The sequence below is a fragment of the Ambystoma mexicanum genome, chromosome 5p, assembly GCF_040938575.1.
Source record: "Ambystoma mexicanum isolate Mex_15411 chromosome 5p, UKY_AmexF1_1, whole genome shotgun sequence".
NCBI lineage: Eukaryota > Metazoa > Chordata > Amphibia > Caudata > Ambystomatidae > Ambystoma > Ambystoma mexicanum.
This window is the reverse complement of record NC_090930.1, coordinates 850,723,251-850,737,691: the sequence shown is the minus strand read 5'-3', so window position 1 is coordinate 850,737,691 and position 14,441 is coordinate 850,723,251. Positions and strand designations below refer to the sequence as shown.

Genomic DNA, 14,441 nt, shown 5'->3' with positions numbered 1-14,441 from the left:
ATTTACTTGCTGAACAATAGTTTGCTAATATAATAGAGAGTTGCCTCAATATACTAAATGCACGCACGCTCAGGACACTTATTTCTGAAAACCATTATAGATGCTCAATTTCAACTGTGTCATGCCTGGTAGCCTGATGGCCTCAAGCCTTACACCCTGCAAAAACTATGGTCATAAGATGCCTGTTACAGACCCCCATCAAGTGAGTCATTGGTGCCTTCGGGCTGAGCACAACATTGAAAATTGCAGCTCCTGCCATTCGATGCACACTAAGGCCCCTGGAGAAGAGGATGCTATATTTGCAGGCCTCAGGCTTCATCAAAGTTCCTGCCTCCAGATTTCTTTACCTGGCTGCCCTGCAACTCCGACAAAGCAGATTAACTGGAATAGCCTCACTCTTTGGAAAAGGTCCAGAAAAGACAATAAGAAGCAGTACCACAAGAGAAATCTCTTTTAATACATTGCACCACTCTTCTTCCTCCTCCTCTTCAAAGAAGAGATAATGTTGCTTTTACACGGATAATGATGTTGACATCTCCTCACAGGACTCTCCAACTAAAAGGTTCAAGAAGCAGGTAGCGTTCCTCACTAGCTCCTTCAGCCCGGAGCACTAAGAGGAATTCAAGTACCAGATATTGGATGTCTCTACCTCGGTGGCAGGATCAGGGTCAGGGTCCCACTGCACCTTCTAATCTTGGCAGAAGCACCTCCTTAGGCATTGACTGCACACCTGATGGCTCGCTCCTGGCTCTGCTAGTGGAGTTGGGTCCTCTATGCTGCTTGGCTTTGCCTTTGAGCTTTGAAGCCTTTCCACCGGTTCTCTCAGCTTCAGCATCAACACAGACACCTCAATAGAGTTTGCTCAAGTTTCTAGGTCGCATCTTTTTGATAAAATGGGCAAAATGTTTAATATTGCTGTAGCCCCATTCCTTATAATGTGTTCTTTGATTGTGACAACTTGTTTGGTTCCAAGGCTGTTAAATCCATGGAAATGTTTTCAAGATTGTCCATCAATCAGCCTGATGCTTCTTTCTCCTACTTGTTCTTTAAAGGCTGCTCCTTTCAATTGTTAACCTTCTTTGCCCCCTAATGGCACAAGCTTCATTGGGAAAAGTGACCTAGAGGCCCTCCCCCCACCAACACAGATACAACCAGACAGGAAAGGTTGCTGCCCTTCCTTGTTGTCAGCTGCAACAGGTGCAAAATCTCTAATTGATTTTGCCCCTCCTGTAGGAGGGGCAAAATCCTCTCCTGTGGGAGGTAGACTGTCTCTCCACATCAAGGAGCGGCAGCACACTACTTTAGCTGCCTGGGTCTTGCAGATCATGTCACAGGGATATTGCATTCCCTTCCATCAGCGCCGTCCAGGTCATCCCGCCCTTCCAGCGTCCACCCTCCCCAGGTATACTACTCCTGTTGGAGAAGGTTGAGTACTTGTGCCTGCCTTGAAGAAAGGGAAAAGGCTGGTACTCCATGGATTTTGTGGTGCCTAAGAAATACCAGGTTCCGTGTTCCCTCTTAGATCAGAGACTCTTTAACCTACACATGGGTAGGTTCAAAATGGGCATTGTGGCCCATATCCTCCAGGCCCTTGATCGACTGGATGGTGTAACTAAACCTTCTGGATACCTACTCCCATATCCCAACCCACCCAAAGATCACGATGTACCAGAGGTTCATGTTTGGGAACACCCATTACCAGTACATGGTCTTACCTCAGCCATATCATAGCCTCCAAGTGTTTTCACCAAGCTGTTGGGAATGGAGTTCATGCTTCTCAGGAACAACATCAGTCGTGTCTTTCCCTACCTGGATGATTGACTCAATTGAGTCTGCGCCCCAGATCTGGTGACGCTCATCTGTCATCTGCACCACTTTGACATCTCCCTAAATGTACGTCTCAGGCCATGTCCTCCCACTTGCTTCAGTTCATAGTCTGTTCTGGATGTGATGACTCCTGTGGAGTCATCACTGATCCCCAGCCCAAGATCTCCTCCCATGGAGCCAGTGGATGGCAGCCGTCTTCCTGATCCTGACCCTTGGGATAATATTATGAGGGAGGATCACATGGGAGGAGATGGCTGTCAGGAAGATGTGGTGACCCCATCAGGGGAGACAAAGTGTTCTTGCCTTCCAAATGATGAACCTATCATACCTAAATTCCTGACTGTTTGTTTGTTGTCACTTTAAATATCCCTCCTTTTAAAACACTAAAACTCCTTCCTTCAAAACAATCTGAGCAGAATACCATTCATACTTCATATACACATAATACTCACTTAACATCTGCTTTCTCTGATTTAAACAAAGAACCAAAACAATGTAACTTTATAGGATCTAAAACTCCTATGGACTCCAACTCCCATAAAGCCTCAAGTACTGAGACAAGGAAGGAGGAGTTGATGTGGATTGAAGGAAACACCAAGCTAAACGTGCAGCCTGGTTGTCATAATGGAATGGAAATCAGCTGCGCAGGACATTTAAATATGATGAACACCTTCAAATGACAGGTGGAAACGAGAGATGCAGAGCCGGCGAAGCAGGAAGCAGAACTGAAGGCAGAAGCAGACTCCCGAAAACAGACCATGCTGAGGGAAGAAGGTGCTTCCAAGCAACCACTTCTGAGCATACCTTACGGGAGAGGAGTGAGACCGGGAGAAGCACAGCGGACCCCTTAGAGGGACTGCTCAAGGGCCAGCAGCAGCGAGGCCGTTGGGGATGCAGTCTTGTTGAGCAGAGGTGGTTCTGCCGGTGGGTGGATGCGGAGCAGCTGGGAGAACTGAAATGAGGGTCTGCAAGGCAGGAGCAACCTTCCCAAAGTGAAAACTTTGCCACATCAGAGTACTACGATTCAGTAATACCATCAACCACTTTTAAGTCTGGCCATGGTTATTGGAAACCCTGGGACGTGCCGACAAGCAAATTAACATTTGGAAACTTATTTTGAAAACTGACCAAGTAAATTAGAAAGACAGAATTTACACAAATCCTGTTATAAGAGAAGTCAATAAGAGGAAAGTTGGTGCAAATTAATGAAGAAGTTGAAAGGCAAAATGTGTACACGTCTCCACATATGAGATGGTAATTTGGGGGAAATTGTAGCAAGCGTTGCCACAAGAAAATGAATACCACTGAAGAAGTTAACAGACAGAACTTGACCAAGCCTCCATACATGAGATGTCAACATGTGGGAATTTGGAACAAGTAGTACCTGAAGCCAGTGAAGTATAAACTGTAAAGGAGTACAACTGTGTTATACTGAAAACATTGTAAGAAGTCCTGGTGAAAAATCACATCAGGCAGTGAGCATTTTGGGAGAAAGATAACTGGCAGGGGAGTATTCCAGGGGATCTACAAAACCCTGAAGGGAATTCCTGGTGGGGAGAATCTCAGGTAATCCATGTAAAATATGAGAAAGAGAAAACTGTAAAAAGTACAGGTGAAAAAAGCACATCAGGAAGTGAACGCTTGGGGGAAAAGATACCTGGCAAGATAGTATACCAGGGGTCTGCATAACCCAAAAGGGAATTCCTGGCGGGGAGAATATCAGGTAATCCATGTAAAATATGAGAAAGAGAAAACTGTAAAAAGTACTGGTGAAAAAAAGCACATCAGGAAGTGAACGTTTGGGGGGGGGAAAGATACCTGGCAAGAGAGTATACCAGGAGTCTGCATAACCCAGAAGGGTTCCTGGCTCGGGAGTATACTAGGAGACCATCCTCAAAGTATTGTGTAGACGGGACAGTTCTACTATTCTCGACGAATCACTATTTGAAAAAGACGCTTATGCCATCCTTAATAAGTTGTGTAAAAGAGACACTTTGGTTATTCTTCAAAAGACTCTTTTTGCCATCCTTAAAGTGTTATGTGAAAGAGACATTTCTGCTACTCTCAAAGAATCATTATTTGAAAAAGACACTTTTGCTTATTCTACCTGCAATAGTCCAGGGGAAGGGAATACCTTGTGGATTCAAGGATTGTTCGTTGAATTTTCATATTTTGATGTGTACACACTTTTTGTTGAATCGAAATCCGAGACCACCTTACACCTTTGATTGTTCCTTTTTAGTGTGAGGGTCGGATACATTTTGGAAACAAATTGACTGTTTCCATAATTTTGACAAGACACAGGCCGATCTTTAATTTTTGTTTCCTAGGCAGGGAAAATCTCTTTAGGATAGGCACAGAAAGGCCTTATTCCAATCCTTTTCTTTTAAAAAGATGGCTGATGTTGAAAACATTAACACTTTGTGTCCTCCTCTCATTTCTGAGCCCTCATAGGGCTCTCGTCCGAGAAAGGGTTTTCCTTTTGAGGAGAAGGTGGAAAACATTGCTCATATAGTCCAGATCTTCCCGAGCCAAAGAAAAGTCCCAGTCTTAGCCATTCTGAGCCTTACAGCATCCTTCGTTTGGTGGTGCCCACACACAAGTCACAAGTTGACAACAAGATTGCTTCAGTGACTGCTACATTGTCAGTGGTCCTAGCTTTCAGGCAGCATGATGAACTTGTTGCACATCTAGGACACAGCATCACAGAGCTGCCAGTGGTCAGCCTGACGAGAGAATGCTTTGCAACAACTTGCACCTCAGCTGATGGTGGTATGGATAGTTCTCTGAAAGGCTGGGGTGCTTACCTGGAAAATCCCACAATCAGCTGTCTGTGGTCTCTGACAGAGATGAAGTGTCACGTGAACTTGCTGGAACGGCAGTCCATAGGGCTAGCCCTGATCACCTTCCTTCTCTCTGTGCTGGGCAAGTACATCCTGATAAGACACAGTGCTCATTATGACAGGGAATTCATCCCTTCTCCCCAAGGGAAAACCACCCCCTATGGTGAGCTAAGCTTAACACCCCTTAGGGGACAAGGCAAGCAGTATCCCACCGGGGCGACTCCTCCCTGGTGAACAAGGAATCCCCAGAAAGGGATTTTATCAATTCGCCCTCATGTAAAAAGTCCCATGTGTTTGTTGGTTATTTGGGGACTGAGCCACAAAAAGGCCGGCATGGTTTCTGAACCCTGTATCCCACAATAATTTTGAGAAAGCTAATCAGTCGTGCTTCAACTTTTTTCAGCTTGAACTTTAAAGCTGACGCAAGAGCAACATCAAAGGAAGTACCAGAAGAGGAAGTCCTGCACATAGTGAGCAGGGACCTCCTCCGGGGGAGAGGGGGCGCAGTGGAGGCAAGCAGCAGACCGATGCAGAAGGCATCAGGTGCGGAACAAACGCTGCTTTCTCCAACCCAGTTTGGAGCCAGTCGGCCTCGACCGAGCACACAGAGATGCAACATCCAAACCAGGTGAGGAAAGTGTGCTAGCTGTAAGCTGCACCACTCCACATATGAGGCAAGGGCCAAAGAGGAGCCAGACACGAGGGACCGACAAGGGGGAGTACAGGAAGAGGCTGTCCCGCGATAACTGAAGAGACCGCCTTCTTCATAGAACACCACCATGACACAGAAGGTATACAGTGGTTCCTGGGGGGAGAGCAGGAAGACTCAGTAACACCTCAAGAAAGGAGTCAGTGGTACCATATTCCACAGCAGGGCGAGCAACCAGAGAACCCCTGCCCGGTCAAAGGCTAAATTAGCCCAAGAAGGGGTGAAAGATACCACACCCCATGTCAGGGTAAGCAAGCAGTGACTTCTTGGTTGAGTGAAGACCAAACAACCCCATGAAGGGGTGAATGATACTGTGCCCCACGGCAGGGTGAGCAACCAGAGAGCCCTTGGCAGCGAGAAAGAGACAAACTACCCCAACAAGGGGCAATGGACACACACATCGAACAACGAATTAAAGGAAGCATACTCCATGGTGGAGGACTCATTTAGTTGGTAGAATCATATGGACTGTTTTACTAGAAAGCACAAGAGAGTCAAAGGACGTTCGTACCAGAAATTTGAGCTATACAGTACGACTCGAGACCTGGAAATGGATATATGGACAATTGGGTGGAGGTCAGAAGCCAGGCACTAGTCAGAAGAAAGGAATTTGAGACCTGGTCAATTTGGTTACTTTGTTTTACTAGTGATAGGGCCAGCACTTAAGTTAGATTAGGCTTTTGGGGCAGAGGACTATCCTCCATTTGTAAGATTTACTGATGAGCACCATTTATTATTATTATCTTTTCTTAGATAGGGCACAGTCACGCATTGGAGGTAGGGATAGAATAGTCTTTGTTTAATTTAAATAAAAGTTGTGTTGTAACCATGAAACCTTGTCTGCCTCCTGAGTCTGAATTTCCACACTTGCCCAAACTCAACAAATGAGGCGGGGTTGCTCCCACTGTGCACGGAAATACATTTAAAGATGGGACCCTTTATTATTTTTATTATTATGCTATTTATTGAACACGGACCTGGCTTCAAGAAGCAACAGAGCACTTTACATAGGTAAAAGTTGACCTCTTCCACCGTCCCAGCCAATGTGCCTGATCTGGCCTACCCATGCCACCTCTTGTCACCCTTTCGCCATGACTTGGAAACACTGCCCCTCCACTGCCTCTATCTGCAACGTTTGTCTTTTCACACCGTACCTGCTCCATAACACATATGGTGAGTCTCACCACTTGCTTATTTTCGCAGTCCCTGCTGTATTTTTTAATTTAATTTTTCATTTGTCTTTTTTACCTACTTGCAACCACTTGATTGTCTTCACTCAAGTGCTTGTTTTGCATTTTCCTTACCTAGGCTGCAACCACTTGATTGTCATTTTGAATGCCTTTGCTGTGTTTCACATTTTACCTACCAGAGTCCATGAGTTTGACAACTCATTTAGCCCCGTTCTGTGCTTTACCTACCTGTAACCACTGGTTTGACATTTCTCAGGCCCTGTGATGTGTTCTGCATGTACCTACTTACAACCACTGAATTGACATTTTGAAGCCTGTGCTGTGCTTCTCATTTTACCTACCTGCGACTAGGGGACTGACATTTCTCAGCACCTGTGCCTTGTTTTGCATTTCACCTACTTGTCAACTACTGGTTTGTTACCTACTTGTACCTGCATACTTGATGTAGCCCTATATCCCACAATCTGGGAGGCATGGTATCACAAGTATGACACTGACACAAGAGGTACAATTTGTAAACGCTTTATTCAATTTTCGTGGTTGGGAAAAACTCCTACTTTGCCTTATAACTTTGATGGGAGTAGTTTCTACCATCAAATAGTAGAGAAAACAGTCCTAGTCAGTCTCTGTCAAATAAAAATGGACTATACTAACAAGGGGTAGCAGGCATCAGGTTATCTCGTGTATAAAGGGGAATATGTGTGCAAAGGAATAATCAGTGTTAGAATATAAACAATCCATGTGGTTGAGTCAGCTCTTCCCCCTCCCCCATGTTGGACAGCACGGAAAAAGGCGACCCCCATAGACAGGACGACACTCTCTGGCTCAGTTTCTAAAAACAAAGGCAATCCAAAACGTGGATCGAGGCCCGCTTGGCCTTCCCCGCTAAAGTCACTTATTCCAGCGTTCAATGTTCTTTCCCAGTTCAACAAAAAGTTCACACAGGTCTCCCTCTATCGGGCTCGTCCCTCTCAAAGCAGAATTTCAAAGCAAAACTTCATATAGGTCTCCCTCAGTCGGTCTTGGACCTTTCAATTGCACCACTTGCAGGGGTTCCCTTCCCCAAGCTTAATTCACATTCTTTAGGGCTTCCCTTCCCCTAACTTATCACACTTCCAGTCTCCCTCTGTCAGACTCGGACCTTCCTGATATCGACTTTCGAATGTAGGAGGACCACTCTGCTGCTCAGTATCACTGGCTTCACAGTTATCAGTAATTTAAAGTTCACCAAAGATCTGACTTCCTTCGCGTCTCATTCACACGCATGCAGCCTTCAATTGTGAGATTTACTGCAACTTCAATCTTTCCTAACACACACCGGCCTTTCATGTCGCTCGCCAACACGTCGGTTCTGTGCATTCATTTCTTGTCTTTGCGGTTTTGAATTCAAGGGTCAAGGTTAATACCACAGGCTTGGCCTCACCTCACCAACTCTGTCGTTCACGCAGGAGGGTCACTGGCGCACTTGAAATACAATGCAGTCTTCTTGTTTGGGATTTAGTCTTCTACACATCTTTCACGGCTCTTCGTAGGCAATGACCTCCTGCAGGGATCTCCTGGGTTTCTCTACCCTTTGCTCCCGTCCCTCTTTCGGTCGCTCTGCTCCAGTAGGTTCGCCTTCGCCCCAGAGTTCTGCTGCTTCTCGTGTTCCACCTTATGCAGAGTGCGTCTCTATATTCCCCCTTTTATGCATGTGGGGAGAGCTAATGGGTGTCGATGTATGTAGTTTGTCAAGTTCCTGACTTTGCCTGGCCCGTTTAGCGGGACATGTCCAATGAGTTATGTAACGATTAGTCTCATTACTCTGTCGCCCTCTTCCTTGGCTCAGTGTTTGTGTAGAAAAGGAGGAATGGAGAGTTGGGACGTTGGCAAATCCTATAAAATATGATGGGTCATGGGTATGCGAAAAGGGGGAATACCGCCTCTTACCATCGGTTGTCTCACCCCCACTCCCTGAAGACCCCTCACCCAGGTGATCTTCCCCCACTGGTCCACCCCCAGGGTCTGGATCCAAAGGCGATGGCCGTGCCCTGGCCACCTGAGAGAGAGATCCCCAGGGACTAATAGGTGAGACACCCTTTAGTTTCTCACCCCCCACACTCCTTGTGGCCAGGCTTTCCCAAATTGTGCACCCAATCTTCATTCCCAGCCCTGTGCTGTGTTTCTATCTGTTCACCTTGCACTTATGTGCATTTTACCTCCTTCTCCCCTTAAGTATTGTCACCTCCCTCCTGTTCAGCACTTCCCCTCATCTCCCTCTCCCCTGAATTTCATGCTATAGCACTTGCACAATCCAAATGTATGGAGGCCTAGTAGGAACACCCTTGTTTTGTTTCATCATCCATGTTCCTTCCTTCCTGGCTGCACTCCCTCTTCCCCCTCCTCCCCTCTCCCCTTCACTTCGTGTTACAGCACTTGCACAATCCGAATGTCTCAAGGCCTAGTAGGAATGTTTCATTATGTTTTCTTCATCCCTGTCCCCCATCCCCACTCTTATTGTCTTGATGCGCCTTGAAACACCATTTGGTTGTATAGGCGAGAATACAAATAACCAATAAACAAAATAAGTACAATACAGCAACATAACAAAGTGCTTTTCAAACATAAAACAGATATAGAGCGGGGGTGGGATACAGAGGATTCAGACCCTGTTTGACCCTGGAGAAAGTCTCTGTGGGCTGCCCCTCTTGTGGGAACAGAGATGATTATTGCTGATGCCTTGAGCATGTAGACATCAGTCTCCTACAAATTGGAGCTTTGCCAGGAAGTACTTGAGATATACACACTTTGGGGAATCCCTTAAGTAGACTTTTTCACCTCCAGTGTCAGCAGGAATTAAAATGTGTTCTGCTCCAAGGAATACCCTATGTCGGAATATCTGGGGGAAAGATCGTTGAGTGGAATTGTTTTCCTCTTTGGCCTCCTCTGATCCCCACCATTCCGCTTGTTCTAATGAGGTTGCAGTGTTGCAATGGTTTCCTTCCGCCCACACATTCCTCATCTTAGATATTCTACCTCCAGCCCCACTACCTTCAGAAACCTTTTCAGCCTCCCAGGGGCACAGCGTGGCACTACGATGGCTTTGCCTGGTCCCATTGTACACACAGACACCAGCCGTGACGTCCAATTTAAATTGACTTTCAGAGCCCAATGAGCGAAGTTGCTTTTTTCTGTGCACTGAGTATGTTTCGGGAAAGCCACTTGGCTTTGCTAATTTGCTTGCATCATGACTAACATTCTGAAAGCCTCGACTTTCCTACTCTGCCCTACTCTGACTGCGGGAGGCCAATGTCTATGTCTGACCACCACAGGCTATGTCTCTGCTGCCTTGGAGAGGACCATCACACAGAGGATTGCAGATCCTGCGAGTAGTGTACTCTAAGGCCCTCATGGAGCCGCAAAGCTCTTCACCTACCACCACAATGATGGTAGGAGAACACCTTTCAAGTTCAGGGGTGTGTAGTTAAAGAAGGCTGTGGTGGAAGAGCTTTTGGAGGAACATTCTCCTGTCTGAAAGGACAAGAAGTAGCTCAGGAAGAGGTCCCGTTCACATGGCAATTGCTCTAGGCTTCACTCTTCTTAATTGTCTTCCAAGAAGCAGAGTCATTCCTACCACTGCAGGGATGCCTCCAAAGGCTTGGTTCCTTCATTGTGAGTATTGTTTCCCATGACATCCTCTACTCCAAAGGAGTGGGACAATTTTTCTAGACCTCTTTGCCAAACCCCCCAGCATTACTGCCTCTTTTCTTCAGTGCCCACCTGACCACTCCCCTTCAGACACTTTATAGCCTCTAGATGCTCCCCTGTTGGACGATGTTGATCAGCTTTTGCAGAAGGGGGGCTATAGAACTGGTACCTCTTTCAGAGGGAGGAAAGGGTTGGTACTCCATTTACTTTCTGATTCTGAAGAAATACTGGGGCCTACGTCCCATTATACTTTTGAGGCTCTTGAACTTGCACCCACACAAGGACAAGTTAAATATGGTCACCCTGACCCAGATCCTCCAGGTCCTCAAGCTGCATCATTGGTTTGTGTCCCTGAATCTCCTGGATATCTACGTCCTGTGATTGAGACACTTTGGCCAATGGAAATACCAGAGGTTCATGATTGTGAAAACCCACTACCAGTTCAGAGTTCTGCCTCAGCCCCTAGTGTCTTCACCAAACTGGTGGCTGCTGTTCTCTGGGAGCAGGTGGAGAAGAGAAGATTCACATTTTCCCCTTCCTGAAGAACTGGCTCATTCAAGCCCAGATCCTGCGGTTCCATATCATTTCATCGCCTGCAATGTCATCCCCTGTCATTTACTGGTACATTCCTACGAAAATGTTTGTTTTCGCACCCTCACACTTATTTTTGGCTATTGCCTACCCGCCCAAACCCTTTTCTACCCTTTCCCACCCCCTAAAACATTCGATGAGCATATTCGTTGTAATATGCACGTTAAAATGCCATGGGATGAAAATGCAGGCGATGAAAGGACGTTGTATCAATCCTGCACCTATTGTCTGCACGTGTGTACCACAAAGGCAGCTTTCTGCCCGGTTTGGCCTCAAAGTTTGCTATCCCCAGTCCCTTCATTTCATCGGAGCTGGGCCGGACTTTCCCTTCCAAAGATTGGGTAGTGAACATCTTTCAGATGGTCCAGGTGTTTCAGTCCTTATGCTGGTTCCTACCTCTGCCTTTTGGATCTCTCATAGCCTGAAAATGGTGCTGGAGGCCCAATTGCATATGAGGTTTCTCCAGTGGCTTCGGAGTCGGTGGTCTCAGTTCTACGTGGACATGCCAAACCTTTTGTACTTGTTGGTTGCTGTGTCTGAAGATTGTCTGTGTTGAACTCTGCGAGACAGTATGCCTGGAGCGGCATGGCTTCAGAACCATTCCCCCAACTGACAGTGGTCATGGGTGCCTCTGTGAAGGGGTGGAGTGCTCACCTGCAAAAACTTGCAGTGAGCGGATTTTCATCCCAGATGGAAGCTCAGAAGACTTACATTTGTTTTAGCTACAGGCAATCAGGCCAGGTTGCCATCCTCCCCTCTATGTGATGCAACTGTGTTTTGGTCCTGATGGACAACATGGTAGCTATGCACTATATCAACAAGCAAGCTGGTGTGGGGTTGTTGCCTCTTTGCAACTGTGGCTGCTCTGGGCTGTGGAGAAAAAGGCACCTCTGACAGTAGCACATTTTACCTGGATGGAGAACATCATTGCGGATGTCCTAAGCAGACGACATGGGAGAAGACCCTTTTTGGCAACCATGGCCAGAGGTGTCAGTAGTTACAGACACCTCACTGAAAGGTTGGGGCGTCAACCTGAACAAGCTGACAGTGAGTGGGATGTGGTCCCAGGCAGAGGCAAAACGTCACATAAACCTGTGGACGATCAGACTAGCACTGATAGCCTTCTTGCCCTCCACACAAAGGAAAACTGTCCAGATCATGACAGACAACATAGTGGCGATGCACTACATCAAGAAGAGAGGTGGTGTGGGGGGGTCACTCCCCCTGTGCATACAGGTGATGCAGCTCATGTTTTGGGCGTTAAGAAACAAAATCTCCTTATCAGAATTTCACTTGGACAGGGTGGAGAGCACAAAGGCAGATGCCCTGAGAAGGCAGGGATTGGTCTCCTACAAATGGAAGCTGTGCCTGCTTGGGATCTTCTCCCTCTGGGAACCCATCAGGTAGACCTGTTCATATCCAGTTAAAAAAATAAGAACTGCAAACTCTTCTGCTCCAAGGAATTTCCACCTAAAAGGGGCAATGGAGCCTTTGTTGCAGGCTGAAACCTTTCACTAATGTGTGTTCCCACCAGTTCCCATCATTCTCCAAGTCATCAGGATGTTGAATTGGTACGGAACAACCATGATCCTGATTACCCCAGATTGGGCAGGAGGACATGGTACCTGGACCTCCAGAACATGACCATCTGTCCTCAACTGCGTCTTCCCAAGAGAACAGACATACTCTCCCAAGAGAGGGGCCTGATTCTTCACCAGAGCGTGGGTCAGCTCATCCTGAACACCTGGCTTCTGACAGGTTGAGGTATAGATACTAGAAGTGTTGCATTCGAACATAAGGCCAGGAACAAAGGCTCTGTATAGCTGCCGTTGGAAGACATTCTGTAGCTTGTGCAGAGCCAGTGACATCCGGTTTCAAAGGTTTTGTTATTATTTTGCATCTTGCCAGACAAGGTCACAGATTAGGATGCTGAAGGGCTATCTGGTGGTGCTTTCCATCTTCAAGCGCACGCCCAAACAGGAGTCGTTCACGATCCTCATTATACAATTCCTGAAAGGACTAACAAACACCTTTCCCACAATCCTCTTTATCGTGCCGGCGTGGGATTTGAACTTGGTTAGAAGATTTCTAATGGCATAATCCTTTGAGCCAATGGACTCTTGGCCCCTTGGGCCCCTCACCTGGAAGACAGCCTTCTGTCGGAAACCTGAAGGTGGCTCACTTAATAGTCCCCGGGGATCTGTCATCCAGCTGGCCAGGACATGGCCATCGCTATTGGATCCAGTTTCTGGGGGTGGACCAGTGCAGGAGGATCGAGTGGAAGTGGGACACTGATGGGTGAGACGCGGTACCCTCTTCCCTATAATGCCTTTCCCCATCCTACCCTGTTGGATATTCAACAGTTCTGCCCCCCTTCCCCCTTTTCCGACATGAACACTTTCTTACACCGTGAAATACAACGTACTGACACTAGAGCCATTTACCTGACATGTCCCAACACAAGGGTCAGGCAGAGTCTGGCAATTGACGATAACTACGCACACCGGACAGCCCTTTCCCTTCCTCATAGGGATAAAAGGCAGAGCAAGAGAGCACACTTTGAGCAAGGCCGAACGCATGAGGAGACGGCTAACCCCGGCCGGCATTCCAACCGGAGGAGAAAGGCGCTGAGACCTGGAGGCAATTGCCCTTGCCCTTTTCACCTCAGACCGACAAAGCCTCTGAAAGGAAAATCATAAAACCGGGAAGTCTAGCTGGCATGTGGGACAGGTGTCAACGATACACAGGGCCCTCCCATGCTGATAGCCAAAGCGGGGAGAAACGCTTGCTGCCATGGTGCCATCCTTGACTCCTGAAACAAGAAGCTCCAACAGTTGAGAACAGCCGGTGAGTCGGAGAAGACTGATAGTAAACTGAACTGTGCTGGGCCCAAGGTTGCAGACGGCAACATTGGTGAACAAAGAGCTGGTGTAATTGAACTTAAATGAAACTGTAGTAAAAGGTCCAGAAGTAGGGTGGTCCAGCGCAGTGGGGATGCTCATTCGAAGGACTCTGACTGGAGCCTTTTTCTGTTGTGTTTTGTTGAAACTGCGAGAACCAAGAGGCTGGCGTGAAGTGTCAGTGGTCCTACGAGGGTCAAGCAAAACCTCTCGTACACTCAAACGTCTTTGACACCCTGAAGAAAATTGAGTGAACTGTGAAATTGGCAAATGTGAACCCGATGGAGGGATGCCTGCGAATTGCGAGTAGACAGTGATATACCTGTGAACATTGTGGCGACAAGTGTGAACCTGGCTGAGGGATGTGCACAGTTGTTTAAAAAGACATTAAGCCTTTAGAATGTTAAGTTTTGAGTGAAAGGCTGTAGGGGACCCTACTGAGGGAGGCTAACATTGCAAGAAGGATCAGAGCCTGGCTGAGGGGGGATCCAAGGATCGAAGAGCAGTTGCCCACGTAAAAGATTACCGGGATACGAACCAGGCTGAGGGGAATCCAAGGGGCAAAAAGCAATCACACAACGTGAAAGATAACCAGGATCAGATACCAGCTGAGGGAGATCCAAGGGGCGAAGAACAGTCCCCTCATGTGAAAGATTACCAGAGGAACTTTTGTTTGTTTATGGTCCTGCATGCC

At 47.1% G+C, this 14,441-nt stretch overlaps 1 protein-coding gene across 2 annotated transcripts in view; it reads left to right on the top strand.

Moving 5' to 3' along the window:
- VPS41 (VPS41 subunit of HOPS complex) overlaps positions 1-14,441 on the top strand; it is a 1,668,740-nt gene that overhangs the window by 1,599,003 nt on the left and 55,296 nt on the right. The gene's annotated exons all lie outside the window — the stretch shown is intronic.